This window comes from Athalia rosae, chromosome 4, assembly GCF_917208135.1.
Source record: "Athalia rosae chromosome 4, iyAthRosa1.1, whole genome shotgun sequence".
Lineage (NCBI taxonomy): Eukaryota > Metazoa > Arthropoda > Insecta > Hymenoptera > Athaliidae > Athalia > Athalia rosae.
The window spans coordinates 15,534,950-15,556,135 of NC_064029.1; the positions used below are offsets into that span (position 1 = coordinate 15,534,950).

Below are 21,186 nucleotides of genomic sequence, written 5' to 3' on the forward strand. Positions count from 1 at the left end.
TTTTTCGAATCGTTGTTATACGTACGTTTTAATGAGATCGTTAGTTTCATAAAATATTTACCGGCTCGCATAATTATGTACAACATTGCGCAATTTCAAGCTCACGTAATGCATGTATATATATATATATATACATCGTTGTATATACCAATTAGATATATGTGATAAAAAGGAACGGAAAGTGTTTTCACCGTAGTTGAACGATGAGCAACCTGTAATCACGGTAACCCTTGAACGCCCACGGGCGACCCGACGGCGTGACGCCAACGAAAAACTCAAAGCTCGAAGATTAGACGAGCTAAAGACCCAACTCCGAACGAGGATATTAACGTCGGGAGAAAAATCTCAAAAAAATAACCCGCGAACTCCAGCTTTCTCTGTACCGTACGAAGTGCAACGCTGCAGTTCCTAACTAAACGTAGCGTAAAACACATCCTGTTCAGTTATGGCCGTTCGGATATTTTCCAGTCATGTCGGATCTTCGCCAGAGCTGCCGGAATAGGAAATAACTAAAATATCCCCACGGTGGACCGGGCAGGTATACCGTCCTTTCGAAGAAAATATATACGAGATTTTTAACGCACCCGGACACCTGAAAACACATCATTGCTCCCGTAGGGCTATGGGTATTTCGGCCGAAGGCTTGGAATCGAAAAGTGTTCAAGGTCGAAGAGATGGCCTCCCGAAACCATTACGGAACGTAAAACGACGCGCCTCGGTGCCAACGTACTCGCGGATAACGATTCCGATCAATAATATCTAATATTAATCGTGCGCGATCATCGTGCAGCTACAGTCATTGAATTTATCGCCGTAACGAGATAATAATAATCTAAACAGAAAGAAAAAAAAAAAAACACAGAGACGGTCGCAATTAAAATCTGTGATGGATGGAATTCGTGGAGTTGATCTTCGGGACAGAGGGATGCGTTTTCGTGCGTGCTGAGGGTTCGCAAAACCTGTGAAATAAATAAATTGGTACGGGCCTGCGTATGTAACAAAAACCGTACAGTTGAATCGCCAATGGTGTACGGTTGTGTATCCGACACACCTGTTGCTTTTATTGTAACCGCCATCTTTGTTCGGCTTCGGGATGGTTTTTCTACTCGATCAAATCGAGCGGACGCGTGCGCGAGATGAGAAACGATCGGCAGGGAAGCTTATTTAAGAGAGATGGAAAAATACGGTGAATAAGAACCGAGGAAAGAGAAGGAGTATTAAAAGTCGTCTCTTCTACACTGTCTTGTACCCGACACACGCCGCTGTATAAAGTTGCCTTCGAAGGTCGCGTGACGCAAGGCAAGGACGAGTCCGGTAGCATTGCCCTCGTCCGTTGATGCTGCTGCTGCCGCTGCCGCTGCTGCTCGCTCGTCTGCTTTCCCGTACTCCGTATGATCCGGTATTTGATTGGCTGTCTCGAATCTCCGTGATGATGATGATGATGATGATGATGATGCCGATGTTCCACGGATGCTGTGTACTACAAACTACATACACACGCATAATTACGTACACGTATATATATACGTACCTCGTGTACAAAAGTTAGCGCAGCCACGTTTCCCTCGGTGGGTTGGTAACGCAACGGAGCACCAGCTGCTCACCGCGGATCATCTGGTACCTCGAAGAGATCATTTTTCAACGCGTTACGTTCGAATGACGAGAAAACAAGAAGCTGAACAAAAAATATCGAGTTTTGAATAAGAAAAAAAGTTCAGTTGAATGACAATTTTTGCTTGGAAACAGCCGGGGTGTTACGTAAGCTCCGTATAAATCGTTCGATTGATTTTATTTTTCATTTTTTTTATTTTTTCGGACAATCGGAATATCCATATTCGCGTGTATATATTATACGACACAGGGGGTATGTCGTGAATTATTTTACATAACTTGTGCGTGCGAAAGAAAAAAAAAAAAAGGAAGAAGGAATTATTAAATAAATGTAAAGTTGAGCGTGGTCAAGGCGGGTGAGAATTACGGTTGAAAGTAGGTAGAATATATTCTAGGGAATTAACGAGCTCCGTAAGAAAATCAGCAGCGGCAGTTCGGTTCAGTTCTGTTAAAAACAGCTACTCCACTCGAAGTTTGCACGGTATATAAAATACAGCCGTATGTACCTACTACAAACGGCAGCGAGTGGTTTACGGATGAAATTCTTTTTTTTTTTACACGTTTAAAATATAAAATTTATAATTTATACACTGAGAAGGCGAATCGCGATCCGATACGGAACACGTTGATATATTAATCATACGTACGTAGAGTGTGTCAACGCTAAATTGATATCATACCGCACCGCGTGTTACGTTGTAACAAAAAAAAAAAAAAAGAAGGAATTCACCGCGACGCAAAATATGTCATAGAGAATTTTATGAAAATTCCGTGCGAAAGATTTAACGCGGGCAACGCGATGATAACTCACGAGACGAACGCGCCGAAGGAATTCTACCCCGATTCCAATTAGAGTTTAATCTTGGTTTATGGTATCACCGGTTAAAGAGGAGATCGTTAGGGACCGCTGCAGGTGTCCGAAGGGGGATCCTTTTTCACTCCTATTACAGTTTACACGCGGTGTGCGATTAATCGTTCGCTCACGTCGAATAGAATCTATGGTGAAATGAAAAAAATGAGAAAATCTTTTTTACGCGTCAAAAGATATTTAGACTTTTTCATTCCGCTCTCGGAATTATTATAATTCGACTCCTTAATCTCCTAATTACGCGATCTCGGCGATCAAAATGGTGCGAAACATTGCGTGTGATATTATTTCAGAGGCGCTTCGTTGCAAAAAAAAAAAAAAAAGTACGAGGATGTTCGCGTTGATTTAAATAAACAAGGTAATGTACGGGACGAGTGTGTAGGTACGCGAGTTCCTCGAGGCACGTAATTCGAATCCTACTAGCTGACTCCGACGCAGAAATAAAGATGAACCTTGATGATATACCCCGAGAGAAGAGATGATACAAATGACTTAATATCGCGTATGAGTTGGTTGCCCTCTTGTTATAAAATACCTGAGAAAAAAAACAAACAAACAAAAAAAAAAAAAAGTATCTTCAAGTCTGTGATTTTCTTGGGGTACCACGTTAGCGCGCGTACTTTATATCTCCTCGACTATATTTATGAATTACATACGTAATATTATGTACATCTAGGTTAACATTAACTTTGGCACAAAATATTATATCGTTACGAACACCATTTGTCCTGCAACAATTCATCACGTTATTATACACGTCTACTTAATCCGAAATTAAACACCCTGCGCTTCTTTTTTTCTTCTCTCGTACCACGTCGAATACAAATAAAATAAAATGAAATAAAAAAAAAAAAAAAAATGGAATTACATAAAAGCCGATCATTGACGCGAGTTTCATTAATCGGACGAATTATTCGGGGCTCCTTCTTTTTTTTGTTCTTTGCGCAACCTGAATTCCTCGGGCAACATTTTCGTTAATTTATAACGTAAGAATTCTCGATACTTTTTTGCATTCGTTTTAATTTTTCTTTCTTTTTTTTTTTTCGACGCGAATCTTGACCTTGTTATTTTATTTCGAAGTTCGTTTCGTAATTTTTATTTTTCGGCACGCGGTACGGGACAATTATTCGTTTATTGATCGGTAATAATTGTGACGTCAAATCGAGCCGGCTCTGACGTTTCAGTTGAAGAATACAACAGTATTCCGTTTATTTGTGAACAATAAGTTTTGATAAGCCTTTTTAACCGCCAGTGTCCGCGATCTATTCATTATTTTTATCACTTGTCTGACAGACACCAACCAGCTGACACCGTTCGATTCTCAAAGTTATAAGTTCACGCATCTCGATTGTGTAATTATCCAAAGGTGTGTCTAATAAACGTTCTTTAGATCTTGCTTTTTTTTCATACAAATTTTCTCTTCTCGTTCATCTTCTTCTTTTTTTTTTTTTACCACCATGCGCAAAAAACTCGTTTAAACGAAAGCCCGAACGCCGTTAACATTTTGATTTTCTTTTTTCTTTTTTTTTTCTCCTCTTTTTCGCGCCAACATTTGTCAATACGAATCGCATATACGTCATCCGAGTGGCTCCGGAGCGATTACATTTATTTCTATTTCGTTGTGTTCGGATTTTTTTTATTTCCCCTCAAATAAAATCCCGCCACGGATCGACATCGCGAGCCTAAAGTTCACGAGGTTCACACAAAAGTAAGTGGTGAGGGATTTTTTTCTCCCCAGTGACAGCTTCAACCTTTAAATACCCGCATCTCCGCGGATGGTAAAAAGCTATTTCCTCATAATGATATCGTGATGACCCGAGTCCCATGAGACACGAGTTGGTGGAGTTACTTAAAAATATAAATCGTTGTTGAAAATCAGTTAAATTCGATGCGACGGATCGTAGCATCGAATCGTAACGATCAACGTGTTTCAGACGTACGGAGTGAATGATTCATCTGGCGTGTATCGCTCCGCTCAATCTAACCCCAAGTTTACACGTATGCTACGTACGCGGCAAGATAAATTCTACGGTTTAAAATCGCGTTTACCTATCCTATTGGTTTTACTCACAAGTACCGTGCAAATAGCCGGGCGCGCACCGCCTTGTAACTATTTTATTATATATTTCGCAATTGAAAAGCGACGGTTCACCACACGGTACAACAGCTGGATATAGTATAATGAAGGAGAGTGAACCACATAGCGAGATAGAATTATAGAGAATATAAGAGAATGGAGGAACGGGGATAGATAGATACTGTGTAATTGGGTCGGCACATGGCAGATTAATGTCAAACATTAACATACAATCCGGTCGCGAACGTACCCATAGAAAACACGTTGGGGGTCCGCATAGCTCAGGTACGCATCTGCACCAATAGCCGCCACACTTGGTGTATACATACATACACGTACGTATGTACGTATGTACGTTCAGCGGCAACGGCAACGGCAACGCGAAACCGCTCCATTATTTTATCAGAATTTAATCCAATTAAAGTGGAGCCTGGCCAGCTGCAAGCTCGTTAGGTGTCCCGGATCGTTTACCGCCACTTCTTTATTGCTCGGATACCCATAGCCTACACCTAGTACGTTCATTCAAGAGATACAGAAAAAACCAAAAAAAAAAAAAAAATAAAAAAAGGAAAAAAAAAGAAGAAATGGGACCAAGAAATGAAATAAAAACTGCAATAATTCAGCAACGACGCAGGAGGGTGGATTCGTATCGTTGGAAAGTTGGAGAGAAAAAGGAAAAGGAAATACAATGGGAATAGTCGAGACCGATCGGATTGCCTCAGAGTTTCGAACACCTGCGCGATTTATTCGTAAAACGTTGCATAGATTCGAGATACGTGAAACTTGACTTTTTTCAAAGCTTTCGAAAAATTAGCCAACGGTCCTTCTCGTGCCCGAGGATAATCGAGTCACTTCGAAACTTGCCCCTCCCGAAACCGGTGCATGTTCCATTTTCTCGCTGGCTAGCCACCCTGCAGGTATCGCGCGGTTCCCGTTATTTTCCCCGCGATTGATCCACGGCGGAAAAATAATCGGACAGTGTCGAACGAACGGCGATCGGGATGGAAATGCACGTAGGTTTAATGCGTTCTTATCTTGACCGGGAGTCGCTCACGTGCTCGTTGCTAGTGCCGTAAAGGGTACGTTATAACCGCGCGCTAGTTTTATCCGCGGCGTATCGACCTCCCGCGCGTTTATACGGGAAAGGCCGCAGTTCCGAACGTTCCGCAGCACCGTTTCATGCTGAAACCAATGTAGGTTGACGGTACGGGGCGGCCGCGTTGCACGCAGGGGTTGAGGACTTCGATAAACCGTACCGACCGCATAACAGATTACCTCGTATATCGCGGCCCTTTTTTTTTTTTTTTCTGCCGCTCCCCGCGTACGCTCCGATTCGTACGTCCAGAAACTAACGGTGTACGGTGCCGGTGATATGGGCCGGATACAAAACCAGCGTCTTGTTGCGATAAAACGTGAGCACATGAATTTTATTCATTCGTCAAATCTCGAATTTCGTCGTTTTTTTCGCGCGTCGGTATGCGTGGAGTCGGAGCACGTTAATATAAGTTCAAGTTAAAGACAGCCTGGGAAGACATTGAAGAGCGAATAGTGGTACGTATGTACCTGCTATTATTTTCTAGGCGCGGGTCACCGATGTCTCTCTTACACTCGGACGTTGCGGCAATTACCCCGGCGCGAATCACCTGCAATTTACCTTTACTTTATCAACCTTTTCTTTTACCCACCTACTACCCACCTTTTCAACGTGTCTGAGAACAACGACTGAGACACTCGGGACAGGATGACATCGTTATTAGACAAAATTACCGGCTTTCCGGCCCCACATCCTCGCGTCGTTATTTTTTAATCCTGTATACGACCCACCGCGAATCGAATCGGGGACACCCGCGGGAAAGCCAAAAAAAAAAAAAATCAAATCCCTGACAAAATAAAATAAAGTACTCAAAGAAGGCGGGGGGGTAGCCGACGAATTGATCGGTCGAGTAATGGCGTCAAATGCAAAAGTGGAACGAAGTCGGTCCCCCATTTTTCCCGTACAGAGTCGTACATTAGCGGGTTGAGGGTAATTTCTCCGGTTAAGGTCAGCGAGCGCATTAACCGTCTGAGAATAGAAATATAAAAAAATCAGGTAGTACTTGCGTACCTACGGGAACGCGAGACCACAAAAAGACGGACTCGATACGTACAACAGTTCCCAACAAAGAACAAAGAACGCAGTGATAAGAGTATTCGCACGATTCACGGAGCTTTTACAAACGCTGTACGTTAGTCGCTGAAATCGCACGTGTCTACGTTCGAGCTACACGAGTCTATTTTCCTATGGAGGATAAAATTTTCCTAGAAAAATCGAGTGGGTTAGATACGAAAACGGGTGGACGCGTATATTCCTCCATAATCCGAGTTACGGTGAATCCTTAGGCGGAAAATCCGTGCGGTATACCTCGACGAGGTATACTGCAAAGTAGACGAACGTCGAGTCCCGCGCAGCGGTATCTATTATGATCGCCTACGGAGTGGAAGAAGACCCAACTCTAGAAGGAACTTTGAGCGCAATTTGATCCTCAGTCCAGGTTGTATCCACGCGAAGAAGGAAACGGCGAGCAGCGGGGTGGAGGGAGGGGGGGTCAGGGGGGAAAGAGGTTGAATGCATCGCGTGTTCAGCACGGATCAGCTAGCTAGCTCTCCTCTCCTACGGGATGCCGATGTCACGTTCTCCCTTGACGCCGAAGTGTGGTACACCGGCTGAACTAGCGTGTACGTGAATACCGATACAACTGACAAATCCGCGGCGATTCAAACCCGCCGCTGACCACGGCTGCGAAGTGGTGGAATTTTCTAGCCGTCAGCGACACACGCGGGGAATAGAACTGCCCTCCCCCCGTTTCGTCTCGTCGTACTCCGCGGTTCTCCACGACGTCCTCCTCCTCCTCCTCCTCCTCCTCGTCGACGTCGTTCGGAGTTATATAGTAATGCCGATGCAGAAGCGGAGGAAGAGAAAAAGAGAGAGAGAGAGAGAGAGAGAGAGAGAGAGAGAGAGAGAGAAGCTGCTCGAGACCAGCCGACGGTCCATGATAAGGGAATATAAAAGCCCCGAGGACATCCCGAAGACGACATTCCTGCACGGATTCTCCGTGGCCAGGTGATAGGACAACCCGAAGTTGTCCCGAGGGTCACACGACGAATCCGCGTATTGTATTCGATTTTCGTACTCGACGATTCGCGAGCCGTTTTTTTTTCTTTTTTTTCGCGTCTCTTATTATCGTTGAAAAAAAAAATAAATAAATCAAAAAAAAAAAAAAAGCATTTCTACAAACGACGTACGTGGCTCGTGGAAGGTCGCGAGGGATTCTTTGTGCAGCGCTAAATAATCTCATTCGTTTGCTCTCGTAGAGAGCTAGCTTTCCGCCGGCCGCCGCCGCGTTGCTCCGGTGATCCGGTACGGTATCCGGAGGTTGTGCTTTGCCGCTTCTCATCCTCGCGGAATCGCGTGTCTCGCGTCGTTCGTTTTCGCAGTCGTGAATTACAGGTGACTAATGGATCCGCAGATAGGTATAATGCGGGAGATTCCCGAAGCAATATATAAGAAACTGGTGTACGTACGGCGTACGTATGTACGTATATACCTCTCGCTCTTACAGCAGCCTGCAGTACCTCAGTTTACGATATAACTTATAAACGTCTGGAATTCCGACGTACAAACAATGACTGCATTCTCTTTACATTTACTTTTATTTTTCATCCTCGTCGTTATTTTTTTTTTCTTTTTTTGCTTCTTTTTTTATTACCTCTCTTTTTTTCGAGAGAGAGTTAACAAAAGATAATTTCGATGTTTGTTGAACTTTTTGCTCATCTTCGAAGACTTCCCGAGCGAGATTTTCTATATCCAGAGTTTTTCCGCTGTCGGTATTCGGTCGACGCCGTGATCCTCGTGGATCCTCGTCGGTTTTGCTATATTGTGTCGACGGTAATTATCGGCAGAATTTAAAGCAGCAAAAAGGAGAAAAAAAAAAAAGAAAGAAAAAGAAAAACTCATGCAAAATTACTCATTATTCGAACGACGGAAATGTTTTACCTCGGAATCATACACTTCGAGCAATTCTCATTACACGTACAAACCGAGTTCATTTCAATCCGTTCGAGTCCTTGAAAATTCTTCAACGTTGATGCGATTCGCCAGCGTATAATATGCCAAAGAATGTTGCGGTCCGATTCCTCAGAAAAATCTTCACTTCTTACCTCCTTTCTTTGCCCGTTTCCAACTCGGTTTTTAGTCGCCGTTGTTTCCTCAGCTCGATCTTTTTACAACGTCGAAATTTTGCGCACCGGTTGTTTAATTTCTGCTTGGTTTTTTTTTTTTTTTCTTCTGTTTTTTTTTTCCATCAATCTTTCACGCGCACGAATCGAACCTTGAGATGATGTACACGTGACACGAGAGTCATAAATTGTTGCATGCAGTTCGGCTGGATGTGTCGTTTTGCGATTCTTTTTCTTTTCTCTTTTCTTTTCCTTGACAACACGGCGCATGATGTATTCTCCCATTTTGTCGTATTGTTTCTATAATACCGGAGGAGGAGAAATATTCGATCGTCATCGTCATTACCGCCGCATCATCAATTGTCAGGGGAAGACAAAAGAGCCATAAAAAAACTGATCAGGGTTTTTCGATTAAAAAGTACACCGGTGTCCCCGGGAATCGATCCGTGAAACGCTCCATGTATTCGTATGTTTTGACGGGATAACAATTAAATGAAGAAAAAAAAAATAAATAAATAAATAAATAAATGTTTGTACAGGATGGGCGGAGATTATAGTGAAAGATGTATTTCTTCGGATGCAATTTGCAATATCCGAGGCAGTCGGCACCTGTTGCTCTGATATTCGCGTGTGTTGGAGTTATACCTGTACACCGGTGTGTGATGCACACGTGTACATGGATGCACTCGGGGGGCTTTGCGGCTAAGATGCAGGTTGGTGTACGCCGCATTAAAGAGAACGGTCGTAATGATACCGCGGGTAGTAGTCTGTTGAAAACAAAAAGGTCTTAAACGTGCACCGAAGAAGGTGTACAAATATACGATCTACAAAAACATCTGTTACAAACGACTTAATGACCGAACAACGGCCTGATTCTCGTTACAAGCAGTTCATTTCATTCATTTTTCTCTTTACTCACCGCTCACAGGTAGCTTCATACATACATACGTACATACAAACAGACGACTCCTCTCTCTCTCCGTCCCACGTTTCCAATTTTCTTATTATTTCTTTTTTTTTTTTCTTTCTTTCTTTTTTCCATTTTTTAGTTACATCTTTTCTCCCATCCGCATCGCGGCATCACCGTTCCAAGTCATCATACATCATCTGCAAAATGGCTAAATTTCTCACGTGCGAAATTCGAAATAATCGATCTGATTTTCGTTAACGTATATTTCAATTTGTGTGCCGACAAGATGGTGATTCTTTCAAAAATTCGTCTCGTCCTATCGAGAAACGAACGACCCAAATCGTACGGACGAAACGACGTTGAGAGGCGATATTTTTATAACGAACTTCGTGAACTTCCCACAACTTCCTACCGACTATTTTCTACCTATACCTTCGTATGACTTTATATATACCGATCATTCGGAGCTTCGGGCGACCGTGTAACGGCACTTACGTGTGGTTATATTCTTAGACACTTTCTGGGCCCTTTCGACGCAGGTATAACGATCTCTACGTCCCGACCGTCGATTATTTATGGGAAAAAAAATCGCAGGGACGTTCGCGTTTACCGAGGGAATCACACTTCCGTATTCCGTATCGTTTCATTCGAGGATGACTTTTGGCAGGTTCTCTTTTTTTTTTTTTTATCATTCTTCGTTTCTATCGCAAGCGTTCCGTACGATGCGGATGACGAAATTTTTTCGTCGCTCCCCGCGACCTCGTAGAGAATTCCAAACTTCTCTTCCTCCGCCCACTGTAACGGTGACGGTATACGTTGCATGTCAAGATCACAAAAAACAAAAAAAAAAACTCCACGAACATCGGGTCAACTCCGATAATAAAATCTATGCACATTCCTCGCAGCTGTTGTAACACGAATCTAATAAAAGGTGCGCGCGATGCCCGGTGAGTTTTGAAAATTCTGTGCGTGTTGAAAAAAGGAGACGAGAGATTTTAACCAACTATGGTCAAGTTCACTTGCAGGTATAAAATATGCACACACGTATTACGCAAAGTGCAATGCATACGTCTGTATAATTTCTTTATTTATTTATTTTTTTTCTTTTTTAATTTAACGGTCTGGAGTCGCGGATTCCGTCCAAGGTGGATGCGGTAAACCGGATTCATATCTTGGAATCTACTAGGGTATATACGAGACCCGATACAAATGGCATATCTACCTACTTCTTTGCTATCCGCAATGTCCGCGCTGTACGTCCCTTTTATTCCATACGGATATTTGCTCGCTTTGGAAATACAGAGAAGCTGAAACTCGCCTATTTTTTGCCTCTCGTTTTTCTTCTCATTTTCTACTTTCCCGTAATTTTCATCGATTTTATTTTCACCTCCCGGACAATGCGAGAATTTCATTCCGTTTGCCGTTGGGCCTTTTTTGTGACGAGCCACGCGTGAAATAATAACATCGACAGCAATAATATAAATTGCGAATCGAGTTTACAGTGCAAAATGGATCGTAGAGAAGAAAAAAGATTTTATTTCATCGACGCGTTTCCGCTTTTATAATAATATTTTAATGACCAATCAATTTCTCATGGTTTTTTGAGTGAAAAATTTCTTTTAAACATCGCGACGGGTATAATCGGATCGCCGGTAATCAATTACGATGATTAACGCTCCCGGTTGTATCAAAGAGATTATATATGAGTTATAATAAATAGATTATTTATGAAAGATCCAAAGCGAAATTCTACTTTCATCAATCTCTATTTCGTATCCCAAGTATATATAACATCTCATCCAAGACCCCCGCGTCAGGATGCATTAACTTTATCGCGAAGTTGTTCTCCCATCTCACTTACCTTTACATATTTTTTAGCTCCATTCCTTTTTTTTTTTTTTTTCTTTCTTCAAACTATACTATTTCTCTTCGCGTCCCCGCGATCCTCGGTTGCACCTCGTGTGCTGCACTTTTTCGAGAAATCAGAGCAAGTCTATAAAACGAATAATTATCGATTGAGATTTTTTTTTTTTTCAATAACCTAATCGCAGTAGGTAATCGACCGAAAGTTCATCCTGCTCACAGCGAAAGGAAAGAAGGAGAAGAAAAAAAGATCGTTTCAAGAATGCAGATTCGAAATCGTCCCGTTCATTATTACGCAAATAAATTGAGATTCCGACATTTTGTCACTTTATTTTTTTCACATACATTTATTTATCTACTTATTTTTTCGTACCGGTTATCCTCAAGTATCGTACCTCTACATTCTTTCGTCGAACGAAGCGTCCTTCTAACGCGATTGCACAACCCGTTAAAATGCGACACTGTTTCATATATATGTATATAGACATTTAAATTTTGTTTCTTTTCCCCCCCGTGATAATAATCTTTACGTAACACCGGTTTTACTTTTTCTCTTTCTTCATACGAAATTCATTCTCGTATGTCAAAAAAATTGTGCGTCACGTTGCTTCCACCCCGTGCTCTCGGTGAATATGTAAAATGTGAATATGCATAGAGAGAGAGAGAGAGAGAGAGAGAGAAAGAGAATATCTGCCTGCGAGCTGTACGTAAGATGCGTGTAGGTATCCGAGAGTAGATGCATAGGCGGCATAAATACTTATAGTAAAATTTATATTGCCATCCCCATTCAACTAGCGCAGATAACAACCGCGTACTCGATATACATAATGTTTTACCTCTTTGGTTCTTGCAGTGTACGTACATACAATACGTGTGCGGCTTGTATACCGGCGGCGGGTGAGTTTACGCTGAATTATATCGCGGAGGTAAGCAGAGCGAAGTATATCGAGCTGGAAGAACATGCGTTACTTCAACGTGGTCGCCTTAGGAGGATTATTAAACGAGAGATTTGAGGGGCTGCTGGATATATGCCGTGCACGCAGATTACGGACCGGTGAAGAAACGTGCAATTGTGGTATAAACGATAAGAAAGGAACGAAAAAAACAAGGATACGAAAAACGAGAGAAACAATACCCGTCGCGCACGTTGGTTTAATGAATTGATGAATCGCCGATATCGACGGAGCGGATTATTCATCTGAAATTGTCAGTACCCTATCGGAACACGAGATCAACTCGCACGTGTAGCTGCGGACTCCGAGGGGAAGAGTCTCGACTTTGTGGTGAGCGAGGAATTTATTTGATATTCATTTTTTCACAATTCTCATCGCAGGTGATTTTCAAACACCGCCGCGTTCGTCTCTCGCGGTTTCTTTTCTTTTTCACCGAGAAACGAAAAAAGGATTAAAAAAAAAACTACTTCATCGCGATGTAATTTGCGTGTAAAGAGATAGGGCGAACGAAATATGCGTTTTGGGTTAAATATAGCCGAGGGTTCGGGTTGATTTTCGTTGAATTAGCATTAAATGAGATGAAAATGAGAGAAAAAAAAAAACAAAAGCGATGGGAGGTAAAAAAAAGCGCGACGCAGTTGAGGATCTCTGTGGCGCCAGACACCAGCTGGAATGTGGTTCCCAACTCTTGCAGTGGATGCCGTCGTTTCCCCACGTGGATATCTCCCACGCGGCACTGCACGTGTCTTTTTTTCAATATACGTTTTTTTTTTTTTTGTTTTATTTATTTATTTTTTTTATTTTCTCTTCTCTCGATTTTCACCGTGTCTTTTTTTATGGTTTTTTTTTTCTCCTCCCTTTTTCGTTATCTTTCTCCTTTCCACATACTCGTGTCGTTTCTCGAACGCGCGCAACAGACCGGTGAGACGATGGACTCGTAGATTTGTCGATCCCACTTACGAGAAATTGGGCAATCGGTGATTCCTGGCGCCGCATCGAGGCGCCAAGAATTATACATCCGTACAACCAACGAGGGAAATAACTAGACATCGTAAAAAAAAAATCAAGAGACATCGACGCGCGATAGTTGTTTTTAATATACGGAATATATGTAAAACAGCTTATTCTTGCGACTCCTCGAACTTTTCTGTTATAAATCTTCCGAACAGTCGCTATGGAGAGAAGAAAGAAAGAAAAAAAAAAAAAACTCAAATTTGATCCGTCGCAAACGGAATTTTTTTTTAATTTCTCTATACCTCAAATAAGTCCTAATTGAATTCCGGGAGTGTTTCTAGGATCTAAAAATATACCCTTGGACGATTGGCGTCGGTGGTGTTCCCAGCCCGCATCCTAATCACGATTCCCCTATTTTTTAGTTACTTTATTTTTTTTTCCTTTTCCGTCGCTCGAGTTTGCGTAGAATCGATCGATAACATTCGAACGTATCTCCCCGAAGTCGATTTCGCGGGAGGGGATCGCACGGTAGTCGCCGTAGGGCTCCATTCGATAACGGACGTTTTGAGGGCTCGGGGATTCGGACAAAGCGTAATTAGAGAAAGGAGAGAAAGGCTGCGGACAACTCCTCGGTTCCTTCGATCGTCAAACCGAATCGGTGGAAAGAAAAAAAAAAGAAAAAAAAAAATAGAGGAAGTGAAAATAGAAATAAAAGCAAGCAACACCGACGTCCACCGGACACGGTGAACGGAGCGTTAGATCGGGCCGGGGTATAACGTGTATCGGAGCTGTACGGACGCCATTCCCTTTTTCCTTAAGTCTATTTTTAGAACGCCGCGTGTTAGAGGCCCTAAATATAGCTGGGCCAGCTTAATATAGACCCGTAAGGACCGAAGAAGAAGAAGAAGAAGAAGAAGAAGAACGAGAAGTTTTCAAGCCATTTGTCTGGTGATATGGCTACGCGAGGGGGGTTAAAAAAGAGAAAGGGGGTGAGGGGTCTCTTTGGGAGCTTCTTTTATTTTATCCACTCTCACACAAGCTATGTAGGATACAACGACCCCGTAGTCTGCGATGAGATGAACGCGACGACAATGTCTACGCTCCGTTATTTAGTGTGTTTATATGTACGTTACACACGTATATTTATATATATATATATATATATATATCTATGGCGAAGTGGCGAGGCGTCTGGAAACTTCATTCAAAAATTACGAACTAATCCAATGGTGTTATCTGATTAATGACCGAACATATCTGCTACTTCTTTTTCTCTTTGTTTAAATTATTTTTATACACGTTTTTGAAAGAACGCGGAAAGAATATGCATTCGTTCTGACGACGTGGGCGGACTGAGGTGTATAAAGTTTTTTTAGATAAAAAAATTCATAACTCTTTTTTTTAGATTTCTTTTTCATATCCATTCAATATCCGTTCGTTTGCTCATTTATTTATTTATTACTTTTTTGTTACAGAATCTTTTTTCGTTTTTTATTTTTTTCATCTTCTTTCAGCTTTCTCATCTCGTACACTTTGTTATCGAAATATATAATACGTCGTAGTATAAAATAAACCACGTAACTTTCTTTCTGCTATGTTATGTTTCAGGCAATGCATAACACGCGTATAATAAAATTGCGTAATATTTGACATATATTTTATGAATTCAACTTCTATTCGCGAACTTGGAACGACCCGAAATCGTAACGAAATGTTGTCTTATTGTTAGTACACGGCTGATACCGGTGGAAAAAAATGAAAAAAATTCCAACTGTGGGAATCCAGTTTTTCGACCGACGAGCTGTGGAGTTTGAATTAAAATTTATTCCTTCAATTTTTTTTTTTTTCGTCATTGAGCAAGATCGTTTCGAATCTATGATACATCTTCTCAACCATCTGTTGTTTGTCTAGCCAGAGGGAGGTGCACTTTTTTACCTTTTTTTTAAAAAAAAAAAAAAAAAAAAAACAAACTAGACTACTCTCGTAATACCTAGATACATGGGATCGTCGCAATTGACTCGAGAGTAAAAAGTGTAGTTCGTTATATACGAGTGTACAGAAGTTCCTACAAATTGAAATAACACGCCTCGAGTCGGGCCGTGTATACGACGTAATTAATAAATTACCTCTAAACCGCCTCCGAATAAAAGAAAAACTAATGAAATCATGTAAAAAACTACCCCGTAAAGAAGTGACGAAGAAAAACGAACGATTTTATTAAATTTCTCATTTCGAGGGCCCGACCACCGAAATCTACGTTATAAATCTCGGCGGGTGAAAGTGGGGAGGGAATAAAAATTGAATGGAAAGACTGCCGAAAAATATGGGCGGAAAATTTTTTCAGACGACTCCGAATTCGCACCGCGACAAAACGAGCGCCCGATAGGACGAAACCCGCGTTCCGAGGTGATGAACTTTTACCTGCGGACGTACAGAAACGGCGAAGCGAGTCCGACGAGGAGAAGACCTTGGTGTGAATCATTCGTCCGAAAAATTCCTCTCTTTTCTTATGTAGGAATGCAACCTGCTCTAAGGCGGACGGAACCTGGATACCTCCTCGAGGAACCGTCCTGTAGGTTTCCAGAAGTGCAGCGGCAATACCCCCCCCAGAGGTGTACTTTCGTACACTTCGAGAGTTTCTCGTGAGTCACACGCTCCGAGTGTCCCTAGGAAAACTGGAGGCCAACGTCCACGTTCCGTACTGCGACATAGCGACGCGAGGGCACACAGAGAAGAGTGAGAAAGTCACGGAGTAATATATTGAAAAAAAAAAAAATATTTAACCCAAAAAAAAGAAAGCGAGTAAGAGGATAGAAAAAAGGAAAACGTAGAAAATCGTGTACCCGTATACATATACGCGTACACGCGTAAAGTATAGCAAGATCAACGGCCTCGTCAAGGCAACTCTGACATACGTTTTGCAGACCTGAAGTTTCACACTACGTGAGAAAAAAATATTGTAAAACAAGAAGCGTGATTTTGACAATTTTTCGAAACGGAGAGATCGAAATTCTGGAAACACCCTCTCCGTTTATTCGAATGGTAAGATTTTTTTTTTTCGTTCGAATCGTTCGAAGGAATTTCATCGTTTTTCAATTTTATTTTATCAGCGGCCAATAAAATCCAATGAAATTCCGCGCGTTGAACTCTCGAGAAATATCAGCGTTAAAAATCGGGTGGATTCTAGCCGCGGGATAATTTATTCGCGAGGCTAAGAATGTTGAAAACTCCGGGAGGTTCGGTACCCTTAGGGCGAAGTATACAGTCGGCTGTACGCGTATGCGCGAGATATCTGAACCAGGTTGCCACCTGGGCGGGTGAGTCGTCAGCGATCCTTTGGAAATGAGAGAAAAAAAAAAAGGCTGAGGAACTATATGAAAAAAGAGAAAAGAAAGAAAAAAAAACAAAAAAAAAATCGGCGACTCGCATTCCTAAAGATCCGAGAACAGACCGCGAACAGATCGCGAGGACGAGGTGGAAGGTAATTTAGGTGTCTGCCGTGGGGACTTCGGAGGGGAATCTTTAGCCGACTCGAAATCTTTTGCCGCACCCTTGACCGTCAATGGAATAAACGACTCTTACTTTATTTCACTTTCATTCTATGAATTCCCTTATATCCCTTGCGCGGAACGAAGGAAGAAAAGCAAAAAAAGAAACCCGAAAGAAAGAGAACGAGAAATTGACTTTTTTCCTTTTTTTTGCATCCGTTTCAAACGATGGTACGGATTCGCGGTTTTCTCGATAACGTTTTTTTATCATTTATTATTAATTTCACGATCGTGGCGATCGCCACGAAATATTATATTGTTACACGTACAAGAGGAAGAGGATATAGGTATGATGTGTAACCGGTCCGACGGGCATTGCGAGCGTATTTTATAATGCATCTCGAAGAGAAAGAAAAAAAAAAAAAAAATGAAAGAGAAAAAAAAAAAAAAATATAGAAACGCACGCGACGTTCGTACCCCGTACTCGTGCAGTTGTGGTACGCCGCGGTGTACACCGGTATTGAATAAGAAGCGAATCGAGTAGGATAACATGTAATGTTACATACATAGATGTATGAGAAAAGGGGAGTGCAGCGACTCGGAAGCGCGCATTGTCTTTGAAAATTATTTGTCGTCAACTCGGTGGTCGTGGTCGATGCCCTTCAAGGTCCGTTACGAGGAGAGTAAGCACCGGGGCCAACCTGTACGGATTACGTTCCGCGGTTTATACAGACGACGGGCAAAAATTCTGGAACGGAGTCATCGCGCGTACTGTAAGATGAAAACCGAGTGGAACGAACTTTTCTCCGTTCCACCGCCGCCACCCAACGACCGCGCGGGTTTTATTGAAATTCACAATTGAAGGCCTCGTCCTTCCCACTGAAGAGACTATGAATAAGTGGGACTCGCCCACTTCCGGTTGAACGTTGTAAGCGAGCATTTTACATGTACGCGAAACTTGACTGTGTTATACACGTCGCGGGAATTAATCAAGCGGGAGAAACTGAGATAACCGATTCTCCGGCTATAGCTAAGATTCCACGTTACGGTTTCGTATCTTTACGTATCATGAGATGACCTTTTTCTCCCTCTTTTGTCAGACGGACTGAAAGATTCATAAACTTGAATAACAGATTTGTGAAACCTCGCCGCTACCGATCTGTCGTTCATTGTTTAAAACGCGCGGCCCTCGGAAGATCAACTGTAAACGAAACTCGTTTCGCATTCGTTATGGACACCTGGGAACTACTCGACTCCTCAGGTGCAGCATTAACTAAGAATTTAAACTTTCCACCTCATTGCCGGTGCGTTACGTTACTTTTGAAATATAATATCGTCACGTCTCATCACTCCCGAGGGAGTCACGCCCTACGAATTTCTTTCTCCCTCCCTCTCTCTCTCTCTCTCCTCCTCCTCTTCTTCTTCTTCTTCCTCCAATCATTCGATACACTCTCTGAATCACCCTGAATTTCTTCATTCCCCTTCGTTTCTCCGTCGCCCTTGACACCGAGGCTCGGGAATTTTTCCCGATCTTTGACCCCTTCGGCCCAAGGTCCCGGCCGTCTTCTTCTTCTTCTTATTCTTCTTCTTCTTCTCATTATGGTTCGAAACGGCAGCGAATGTGGATTAAAATTCAGCGAACTCGCGGTTACGAGACGGAGTCGTTGTACGAAACGACTCCTCGGACATTCCGAACGGGTTTCCCAAAGCCCCCAGCCGAAAACGGTCGTTAAACAAAACCGTATCTCCGCTTACGCAATTTACGAACATTCAAAACTGTTGTTTCTTAGAGGCGGTTTCGTACGACGCGCCCTCGCTGTATAGTTCGCTATCTAAAATGACTGTTTTACGTACACGCGAGACACACGCGCGCTTTATTTCAAAGTCCTGGACGAGCGACACGTCAGAGTATGCGGAGGAATGCCAAATATTCTCGTGCGGCGAGTACATGTGTAACCTTCCGTGGGAAAATACGTGAAAAGACGAGGTTGACGGCCAATCTTTTCTTACGATGAATTATAAAATCGTTACACCGGTGGAATGTTTTTTTTTTTTTTTTATTAGCCCCGTCAAAAATCAGATCCACCTTTGCGCTTGTTTATTTTTTCCCCGCTATGCACGTGGAATCTAACTTCGAATTCTAGAATTTCCACTAGGTGCAACGGATCGAAATCCATATATGGTTTAGACCGTGGAAGCGCGCGAGAGGTACTTCTTCACTCGGCATATGGTATATCGGCTCGGGGTTTCATATATTTACATCGATCCTCATACGCGTGCGGATTTTACTTCGTTCTGCACTTTACTGGTGACACAGGAAACGCGCGATAGGAATTCCAGTTACGTATACAATGTATATGTATATATTTGTGCCGAGGTGTACGTTCATAACCGCTCATATATATGTATATATATATATATATATATATGCGTAGGAAATGTTCACCGTTACATCGAGAATACACTGGACATTTTTAACCACGTGTACAAACATTCGTTCGACAATGTGCGCGAAACGTGTACACGTATCATGTGCCAACTCACGAATCGCGTGTGCTCGCGGTTTTTCTCACTCGATGAAATTTCCGCAAATTTAGCTGTTAGTTTTTTTTTTTTTCTCTTCATATTCACGTTTCGAGATCTGTGATATCTGTAAGTAGGAAACAAGTTCGTTGAACTTGTAGTTCCGCGCGCGTAATAAGGGCTAGGTGTTTTATTTATTTATTTTTTTTCTTTCTTTCTTCTTCTCCATTCACATGTTGGAAAAATTTTTCTTTATATATACATATATGGATGTATAAACTTTCATTTCCTCAAGGCCGACTTTCAGCCAGGCTTCGTAACCTTGTCTTAAATGACAGTGGAATCTAGCCGGACGCATTTAACTGAATCGTATTCGTTACTGACACGCGATCAAGTTCACAGTTTTATTTTATGTATAAAATGATATCCTCCACAATCGCAAGCCTACGAGCCTAGTAATGCCTCGTACACTATGTAGAAACTGATATCGTATTTCATATAGTTATTATATACGGCGTGCACCGAGTCTGCAATTTCCGATATCCTATATACATATGTATTTTATAATATTCTTAAACCGGAAGCTGAGAAGGTCGTCAATTCGAGATAATTAATCAATGATCAATTTTTATCCCAGTACAATTTCTCACCTCCTAGGTCGATGAACCTATAGAGCGTGTAATACCTACCTTAAAAACCGAACGTCGAAATGTCTTCATTTTTTCGCTTCTCGATTCGACGATAAATGAATAAAAATAGTGAGATCGATTCGATCGGCAAATTCGAGAGATTTTCCAAAACGTGCGAACGACAAAAAATTTCAATGTGTGACCGACGACGAATGAAACCGGATTTAAATACGACGTGCAACTGCTAGCGTAATGCTCGTCAATCTGTAATAATGGCGATTGTGATCGGTAGATAGTTGTTAATGGGGAAATCGTTTGGACATCGAAGTTCGCGTTCGAACGGATCTCACAGTGTAAAGAGATGCGTGAATGATTTACGATCGATTTCAAAGAATCGCGGGGCTTTTAGTTCGTTGAAGATTTTAAATTGATCGACGTTTCGAGTGACGTTTCATTTTTCCAACTCTTTAGAAATTAGCCATGGATTTCTAACAAAACTTATCAGGATTCGAGTGGAAACTGTTCGCCGTTTTTCCCAGCCCATCGCTCTCCGTATTATATTTGCAAGTTGACTGACTTCTTTGTAATCGAAGAAACCGAGCCAGAGGCTCCGCGGGACGATGTAAAGGGTTAAATGAGAGGAGAAAAAAAAAAAAAGGGAAAGAAAAAGAACTCGCAACTAAAGGTATATTAACATCACGCTTATTGGATCTTTCAGTCTAAGATCGCAGGCGGCTCGAGTGCTAAATTAAAGAGTAATCTTTGCCAACTTGCGGCACACGGATGGATCGGGTGTAGAAAACCTATTTTATATAGCCTAGGCTCTTTGCAAGAAATCCTTGAGTTCTTCTCCCTTCGGTCGTTTATCTTATTTTTTTATTTATTCCGCATCATCTACCTGAAGCGGTACAGTTTCGCAAGAAACTGAACTATATATTGCGGGTAATTTTTTCGTCAAAACTGTGAGATAGGACTGGTTAAAAAAAAAAAAGTAAAAGTTTTTTTTTCATAAAAAAAATTCATAACACGAGAAAATCAGAAAAAAAAAACTTTACGTAGCACGATTAGTTGGTTCGTTATTTTTCTACTGATTTT

At 41.9% G+C, this 21,186-nt stretch overlaps 1 protein-coding gene across 2 annotated transcripts in view; it reads left to right on the top strand.

Moving 5' to 3' along the window:
• The window catches only part of LOC105687654 (serine/threonine-protein kinase 17A-like), a 194,651-nt gene that overhangs the window by 101,553 nt on the left and 71,912 nt on the right, over positions 1-21,186 (top strand). The window contains exon 3 of one of the 2 annotated variants that reach the window (XM_048654098.1): positions 12,398-12,827. The exons of the other annotated variant lie outside the window; for it this stretch is intronic. The gene's annotated coding sequence lies outside the window, so the exon portion shown is untranslated. The remainder of the gene's footprint in view (positions 1-12,397; positions 12,828-21,186) is intronic. 2 annotated transcript variants of the gene reach the window in all.